Source organism: Takifugu rubripes, chromosome 3, assembly GCF_901000725.2.
Source record: "Takifugu rubripes chromosome 3, fTakRub1.2, whole genome shotgun sequence".
Taxonomy (NCBI): domain Eukaryota; kingdom Metazoa; phylum Chordata; class Actinopteri; order Tetraodontiformes; family Tetraodontidae; genus Takifugu; species Takifugu rubripes.
Window position 1 is genome coordinate 10,381,306 of NC_042287.1, and position 8,739 is coordinate 10,390,044.

The window sequence follows — 8,739 nt, forward strand, 5'->3', positions numbered from 1 at the left end:
CCCTCTCCTCTCCTCTCCTTCCCCTCTCCTCTCCTCCCCCTTCCTCTCTCTCCTCTCCTCCCCTCCCTCTCCTCTCTCTACTCTCCTTCCTCTCCATCTCTCCTCCCCTCTCCTCCTCCTCTCCTCTCCTCTCCTCTCCTCTCCTCTCCTCTCCTCTCCTCTCCTCTCCTCTCCTCTCCTCTCCTCTCCTCTCCTCTCCTCTCCTCTCCTCATGCACGGTGCCCTGAGTGTGCCGCTGCTCCATGACTTCACAGTGATTGATTGTGTTGTGGCACTTCACTCCCTCGGTGAGAGAGAAAATGGAGAAGGAAGAAAACAGGAGAACTGGGCAACGCAGAAAAGCGAAGAGAGAAGGTGGCGGACGAAATAAAATGGAGCCGGGGTTTGTGCACGTGCCTGTGCTCATGTGTTGTATTTGTCTCCATCTGTTGGTATAGAGTCTGTATGTCCCAGATAAAGACGACCTACGAACTGCGCGTGCAGTAAGTGGACAGGACACCGTCTAGCCGGCATGAAGAGAAGTGGCAGGCTGACTGGTCTGTCCCAGAGAGCTGTGGAGGTGCAGCCTATAGGTGTTGGAGCCTGAGGTTAGAGGAGTGCACGGTGCTGACCGCTCCCTCTCTCTCCCTGGAGGGTAATAAAGACTGATGACAGTGATGCTGTGCCATCCGGGTCTACAGTCTCCACTGAGCAACCGTTTGTGCTATCATTTATCCCAGCCCCCCCCCCACCCCCGCTCTAATTCTGCTTTAATAACCGCCAGCTCCATTCATCAGCGTATTGACAGGCATGACAGGCGGTGCGGCACGCACTAACTCTCTGCCCTTTACTCGCTCAGAGCCGGGGTCACAGAGAGGTCACACAGTCAATAATCACAACACACCTCACTGTCACCTTGGAACGACTGCATGTCCTGCATATCTATCCTCATGGCGCCCCGCGCTCCTCCAGTCCACCACTTAGTAACCAGTGCCGGGAAGTGCTGATATTGAGTCAACCTGCTGCTGACGAAGGAGACATGCAGACTAGGACAGGAAGGTATTTGTACTTCTCTACCAATGATAATAGTGACGAAAAATAGGTATACTTGCTGTATAACGCATGGTATACTGATTTATTCCTACCTAGTAATATTTCATATAGCTACTCCCAACTTCCAATATTACACTGAAAATAAAGTTTATTTTAAAAAAAAGTGAATTCAAATATATTTACATCTACTTCAAGGTAAACACTGACAATTCCTGTCAATCTAGTAATGATTTATTCTACAAAGAGGATTAGTAAGATTTATAAAACAATATTTTTCTTTGTTTTCATGTCTTTGTAAAGCAAGGTACCCCCAAAAAAGCCTGAATTCTAAACAGGGTGAAGATACATGTGGACCTAATCATCTTCCACAATTTGTCCAATTATCAGAAGCAGAAACCCATTTTTGCCAGTCAAGAGATTGTTATAAAACTAGTCCCCTGAGTCTAGTACAGCATCTCATCTGCAATGGAACAAAGGAACGCAAACATACATTAAGGTGAAAGTACCAATACGTCAGTGCAGGAATGCAGTAAATGTACTTAGATATTTGTTCCAGGTCTCTATCTCTGTCCTGTGTATTTGTCTCTCTTCGTATGCAAAATGTGTCCTCTTGTCCTCCAACTTCAGCTCACTTTGCCAGCGTGATGCATTTATTCTTCATTTCAGCTTGACAGTGACATTTATGTTCATTTGCTCCGTACAATTGTGAGGCATCTGGAGGGGCTGGCTCCCTTTTCCCCGCTCACCCTTTTCCTTTTTTCCCCTCCCTTCTTTTTCCTTCTTTCTTTCCAGACAAAAATTATGAATGCAGATTTGCCTGCCGCGGTGCCCAAGTCCTTCATGAATGGTTGTATTTCGGGAAACAGGAAACAGGAAAACACCTCAGTGATGTGACGCCTCCATGTTCCATTTATCCTTTGAGCACTCTCAGTAACTCTCGGGGCGTATTTGGTGGGAGGGGCACTGGGAAGTTGTACCGGTTGATGAAGCTTTTGATGCTGCTGACTGGAGATAAAGATGCTTCACGCAGTGTCAAACAACCCCTCTATGACCCTAAATGACCCCTTCTGCTCGTGCAAAACATTCAAATGGACAAGTCGGACATGCAGTGGACCGCTAACCTGCAAAAAAAACCAAAGGAAACAGTAGCATTTCGTATTCCCTGTTAAATATATACTCCACTTTGGAACATATGCACACGCCCTCTCCAACCCCCATCCAAGTCCCGCTTCACCTCCGCATGGCAGGCGGTGGCAGCAGCAGCAGCCAGGGGTGTGGGTGCCGAGGACTCTAATCCACAGCGCAGGTCCCGTTGGCAAGGATCATTGAGCTAATTAATAATGTGGCACGGAGAGGAATGGCAGTCATTAAGGAGCCATGGCTGTGTGTTAAGATTCTGTTGGGGGGGGGGGGGGGGGGGGGGGTTGCAGGGGTGTGGGGGCAGAGTAGACTTGGGAGCTCGCGCCGCCATGCGACCCTTTCATTCACAGCCCAAGGAGGCCAAGCTAACATTACAACGCGCCACAATGCAGACAGGAAGGTGCATGCACAGGCGGTGCAGACGTGCAAAAAAAAGGCAGGTCCACAGTGTAGATCTTCAAATAGAGACATGTTGAGGGTCAGCCAGGATGTGTTGAGCAGGATTTGCCCCAGCTGTGACATCGAAACTCTGCTACAACGCTGCAGCTCTGTGAGTTGCTGTGAGTAAAACACCAAACTGAACCAGCACGACCATTTTCAGCCTACGCTTGTGTTCTCAGACAGCGACCACACGTTTATTAAGGAAGTAGGAGCCTAGTACTTTTACTCATGCTAGGCAGCCCAATAGCTCAGCCTGGGCTAATGAAAGGAAACAACAGGAGCAATTAGCAGTGTAAACAAACAGCTCACTGTGGCCCCAGTCTCCGACCTCCCCCTGACAGCGGAGGGACTGGCAGCCTGAAGTAGGAGGTAATTGGGAGAGCTAGGAGCCGAGACAAAATCAATGGCAACGCATGCACCGACACGGCACGATTACTCACCACCCTGCGACGCAGCCCCAGGGACTCAAACGGGACATGCTATTGTAGCGGGTTTGACCCTGTGGAAACCTGTCGTCACCACAGGAAATGTTGCTCTGCCGTACCTCAGTGGTGCTCAAAATGTGCACGTAGTCGTGCAGGGAGCAGCGTTGAGTACAAGGACGGCGTCAGACACCCCGCATCAGACGGGCACTCACGCTGAGAGCTGACACGGCAGAGCTTCCAAACATGGCACCACGACCACTGGCCATCCAGAGGCCTAACGACCTTCCTCTCAGCCTAATTGATCCCATCCTGGTGCCATTTATGTGTCTGGCTGTACACTAATGTCTCCTGCTCACTCGCTAATTGGGAATCATCAGCCTGCACGGAACGACTGTATGGCTGCGTCCTGCAGACAGCCGCGCAGAAGGCACTGTCATGTCTCCAAGTGGAGGCTTCACTAATGCTCCAGGCTGTCTGAAACTTTCAGAGTGCATGTGCTGCTGCGCTCCCAACTTCCTGAGACAACAAGACACGTTGTCCTACTTGATTCCAGTTTTTATGACATTTAATTCTACACCCATTTTGAATTTAAGGGTTTCGTGTGAACTAGGAGCGGCTGGTGTCTGTCTCTGGCAACAACAGGCATTAGAGCCAAAACATGAATATTTAAAATGATGCTGTGACAGGACGGCCGTTGTTGCTTGGACCGGTACTCATGCCGCAATGAAAGAGGACATTATGTTTTTATTACCTGAGCTATATTTTAGTGGAATTACTGACAGATAACCACACACTATAATAACAAAGGGCGGATCATACTCCATTTGAGACTGGAATAAATCAAATATGTTTTCATTTTCTTAAAGCAACGTGCAGCTTAAAACATCTGCTTTACAAAATACTAAACAAAGCTTTTTCAAAGCGATGCTTTTATGGTTGAAATGAGAATGACAGGTCAGTTTCCAACTGGTCCAACAAGCGTCTTCTTCATTGATACCACACACTTAGCATCACATGTTTGTGGTGATTGGCATGATGTTAGCGGAGTAGTGACAAACATCAATAAACCTCAATAAACTGTGAGGTAAACGGGGCGATTTAAGGCTACGCCTCAAAGAGTGTACATATGGACACTGATTTTAACACACAGAGGAGATTTAAAGGCTTGTTCCATCATTTATGGAGAATTGGAAGAGGGGACCATATTTATGACCTACTTCAGTAACATTTCTGATTTAGGGCGTCAAACACCTCAAAATGGCTGCCATTAGTCGCCATTATTACTGTAAATTCTGCAAATACCAGTCAGGTGGTGCTCAGAGGGGCTAATAAACTATTAAGAACAAAGTGGTGGTATAGATGGCACCTCAGCCAAATGCGAAGGCGGCAGAAGGGAGAGGAAGGAAGGAGGGATGAAGCCTGGCTCCACCTAATGTTAATACAGGAGACACAAGCCTGAATCGTCCCATTCAACCACACTTAATAACATCCTCCATAAAACATCCCTCCATCCAGAGAGCCCAAAGGCTGACCACACACACACACGCACACACACACACACACACACACACACACAGAGCCTGCACTCCAAATACCAGTACATTACTGCCTGGCGCACATTGACAGAGCTGCCACTCACCACAAAGATAAATGCTCCTCCAGGGACGACTGCAAACCTTCGTCATTGAGTCATTTGTTTTGTTGATCTAATGATCTAACTACCTTTGAAGGCAACACAAGGAGAGGTGACTGTGAGCGCTCTTCAAAGGCGTGCTGGAGGCTTCCGGTGTGTTTGTGCCAAACAGTGACCCCCCCGTCACATAAGAAACTGTGGCTGCACTCGCCGAGAGTCTGCTTTCACGAGCCTGTTTCTTATTTATGCACTTTCCTCTCCAAGTTCCTTGATTAGAAACATGCAAATGAGCCGTCCAACAGATTCCCTCATCATTACGTGAACCCAAAACTTGAGTATTTTAACTGGAGCCGAGGGGCTTTAAGGATTCTCCAGGCTTGTTCCTTCAAGCATTTTCATCTTCATCTGCTACAGGTCCGCCATTGGCACGTGTCCAAATCATGGACTATATGCTCGTTTCAGCAGCTGGCCTCGGCATTCATCACACACCCCCAGCCAACGTCGATAGTGGCTGGCCTGAACAGGCTCATAATGAATTTGAAAAGTTGCACACCTATGGCGAAGTTGTTTACTTTATCAGGCCGATAAAAGGAAGCGATAAGATAGTGGCTTGGCACTGTAAGGGTCATCAGGCCGCTATTCATCTCACCGAGATCTACAAATATCAGAGCTCATTCTTCAAGGCAGCTGCACAGAACTTTTATCTCTGGAATTTAAAGGAGAACGAATATCTCATAAGAATGGCTGCTTATGCAAACCATCATTTCCATGTCATGATCAGCCAGAATACCCTGGTCTTCTCCTGGTCCAGGAGCTGCTGGAGATTGCAGGTGAAAATATGATTTGGACCTATTCCTCTTATGAAGTTGACCCACTGTAATTGACACAGACACACTGGCAATTTGATTAGCTCTTCCTACTTCTCCAGGGCATTTGACCGCCGCAGCCTCGTCATCTGTTTCATGTAAATAGCTCCACCTATTGGTGAAGGTGAAGTACAGCACAGCCATCAGAGCAGAGCTGAGACGACGACTGAGGCGTGTTGAGGCTGTTAAGAAACCACTTTCCCAGATCCAGCCAGACCACAAAATCAAGCCTGTAGAAGAGCATGATTTTGAAAAGGGTTGCTTCATAATTGTGTCGTTTCCTATTTATGTATGTCTTTATTTATAATTACCCTCTTTAGATGAATAGTGTGAATTCAAAAGAAGCTTGGATGTTAAGCAAATGTGTGTCCACAGCGTGAGTGTGTGCGCAGAACTGAAATTCATCTCAGGATTACAAAGACGTGATAAGAGACTCTTGACAACTCTTAGAGATAAGCATGTTGCTTTAGCACAGACATTGTCAGCAACCATGAGGAATGAAAGTCAAGAAAAATGTGGGAAAAACACACACACATACACACACACACACACACACACACACTTGACTGTAAAAAAAACCAACAACAACGTGTTCAATAGCAGAAGAGTGTGTCACACGCAGTACAAAATGGCTGTACATCGATTCATCAAGATACTTCATTAAAAGTGTCAAACATCAAAGGCTCTCTGATCACAGCTCATTCTTGAGACAGCGATAGCCTCATTTATCATATTTGTTTGAACAACCAGGCACGGAGCGAGACGAGCGCAGACAGAGAGGGGAGGAGAGCGCTGAGAGGAAATGCCACAACAAACCAGTGAAATCAGACCACAGAAAAGACACAAAATAGCCGTTGACGTCTGTCAGACACTAAAGATTTGGTTTTTGTAAAGAAACCTGCATCACTTTAGAAGCAGAGTAGATATTAGCCAGGGGCAACAGAGTTGGGCTGTTTCTGTTGGGCAACACCTGGACTGAGTCTTGTGGCCCCTGAGGCCCTTCCAGCGACGCGAGCTGCCTCACAGCTTCACACATCTGCACGCAGCAAAAATGTGCACAGATCTCCTTCTGTGTGCGTGATGCTTCCCCCAAACCTTTGTTTGACCTTGCGAGACTTCCAGCACATCATTCACTTGAGTCCACATATCTTATCATACATCATTTTATCAATATGGAATTTTATTTTTTTTTGGAGGGGGGGGGTTGCATCCCTAATTTCTGTCCAAATAACGCATGTAAGAGGACATCTTTAAAGTTTATGCGGCTTATGATCAAATGGTTTTAATATATCCCCCGGCTCTTGTATTCTCTAAATTGCTTCAATAAATAACTTGTAAGTCTAATTATGCAGCAATTAATTGCACCCAACATGGAATACCCATCAATCTTGGAACTTGAAAAAGTCCTTACCAGCACAGCCTGGCAGTACAAATAGGAAATTTGATTAGATTTCGCTAGCTTGCGCGGGTACTTTGTGTGTGTGTGTGTGTGTGTGTGTGTGTGTGTGTGTGTGTATGTGTGTGTGTGCGTGTGTGCGTGCGCTCATGTGAGTGTGTGTGGGTGCCTCTTTTGTCATTTATGCGTGCATGTGAGAGCATGCAAGCGTGAACAGTTGCAAGTGCCCACGGAGGTTAAAGCCAAATCACAGACGAGAGAGCTCCATCCCAGCAGCTCGCCTCAGTCTGCTCTCTCTGCCGTCTAGTCCAGTTGCTATGGCAGCAGCGGAGAAGGCTGTATCCATGGCCAAAGGAGGAAGCTGGCATCCCCCAATAACAGACCTTCCACCCCCGTCTCTCTGCCTGTCTCCCCCCGCCAAGATCCTGACCCTCTGGTGAACCTGCTCGGGGGTCGGAGGTCAATGGCTCAGAGCTGCCGAGTGACAGTGAGGGATGATGAGGAAGAGAATGAGAAAGAGAGGAGTTACAACGTACAGATGGGGAGGAGAGATGAGAAAATGAAAAGATGAGACCAAATTTGATTACTATCAAGAGGTGGGGGGGGGGCATCTGAGAAAATGGCTGCCGTTTGCCCAGTGACTTCAACATGGAGGAATGCGCGCGCGTGTGTGTGTGTGTGTGGGCACATGCTGTGTGCTGGTGGAGGGGTGCAGTGGGGACAGAGGAAGGAGACGGGCAGGAAGATGGATTTGTGTCACTTCCACTTTTTTGTTTATTGTCATGAGGCCAGGAGTGAAAGTGTTTCCCTCTAGAACCGCACACAGGCCTTCCCAGTAAAGGTATGCATGCAGGGAGTTATCTATATGTTTAGTAGGCAGTCACAGGGGTTGATGTGTTCGTAGAGGGTCAAGTGAGTTGACCCCTGACCTTGTTGCCTTTCAGGGGTCAGACAGTCTTAGGGTCTCTCAGAACATGACTTCCTCACCTTGTAGAGTTGTGTTCGCTCATTATGAGGGACCTTGGGGGAAATTAGCAGGTAAGTATCATTTTGCTTTTGTCTGCAATCATTTGTTAAAGCACGTATTTGGCACTTTTGCTTCTTTTTTCGGCTGCAGGTTAAACAGCCAATATTTACCCGCACATGGATATATTCGGGATAAAACCTTCAAAAGTACCTTTTGAGCCCGCATGCAACTGGTTTGGTGAAAATATGGAAAAGACAATACAGAAAGAAACCACCTGTGCCCCAAGAACCCAGCAGCCAGCACTGCTAATAAATGCACAAGAGAACAAGAATACCAAATTCAGCTGCAGTTCGATAGCGGCTCTTTACAATACGCTGAGGTTAACAGTGTCCTCTAGTGGACAACAATCGCAACTGCATCCTTACACTCATGGGAATGAGTGAATGTCAACAAGCAACCATGTAATCTATCTCCATCCGTGGAACTCATGCAGGAGGTTTATGGAAAATAGAAGGGAACAGTCTGCTCCAATCTTACGCTATTATATCAGGTGCAAATACTATGTAAATATAGAACTTCCGTGCATCTTGGTCATCATCACGGTTGTTGCGAAGTGCAGGAGTCTGTTTGGACTCTTAGTGAGACACAACGCTTAGGGCGCTGTGCAGACACTCTTCAGAGACAACTAAACAGCCATCTTTCTCTGTCTCTCGCTCTCTTTTCCTCTCTGTCTGGCTCTGTCTCTCGCTGCTGCATTATGTTTTCTGTTTTTTCTTCCCTCCCTGTTCCCCAGATGTCGTGTCCTCTTCGTCACCCCATCCCTTCGCTCCGCTCCGCTC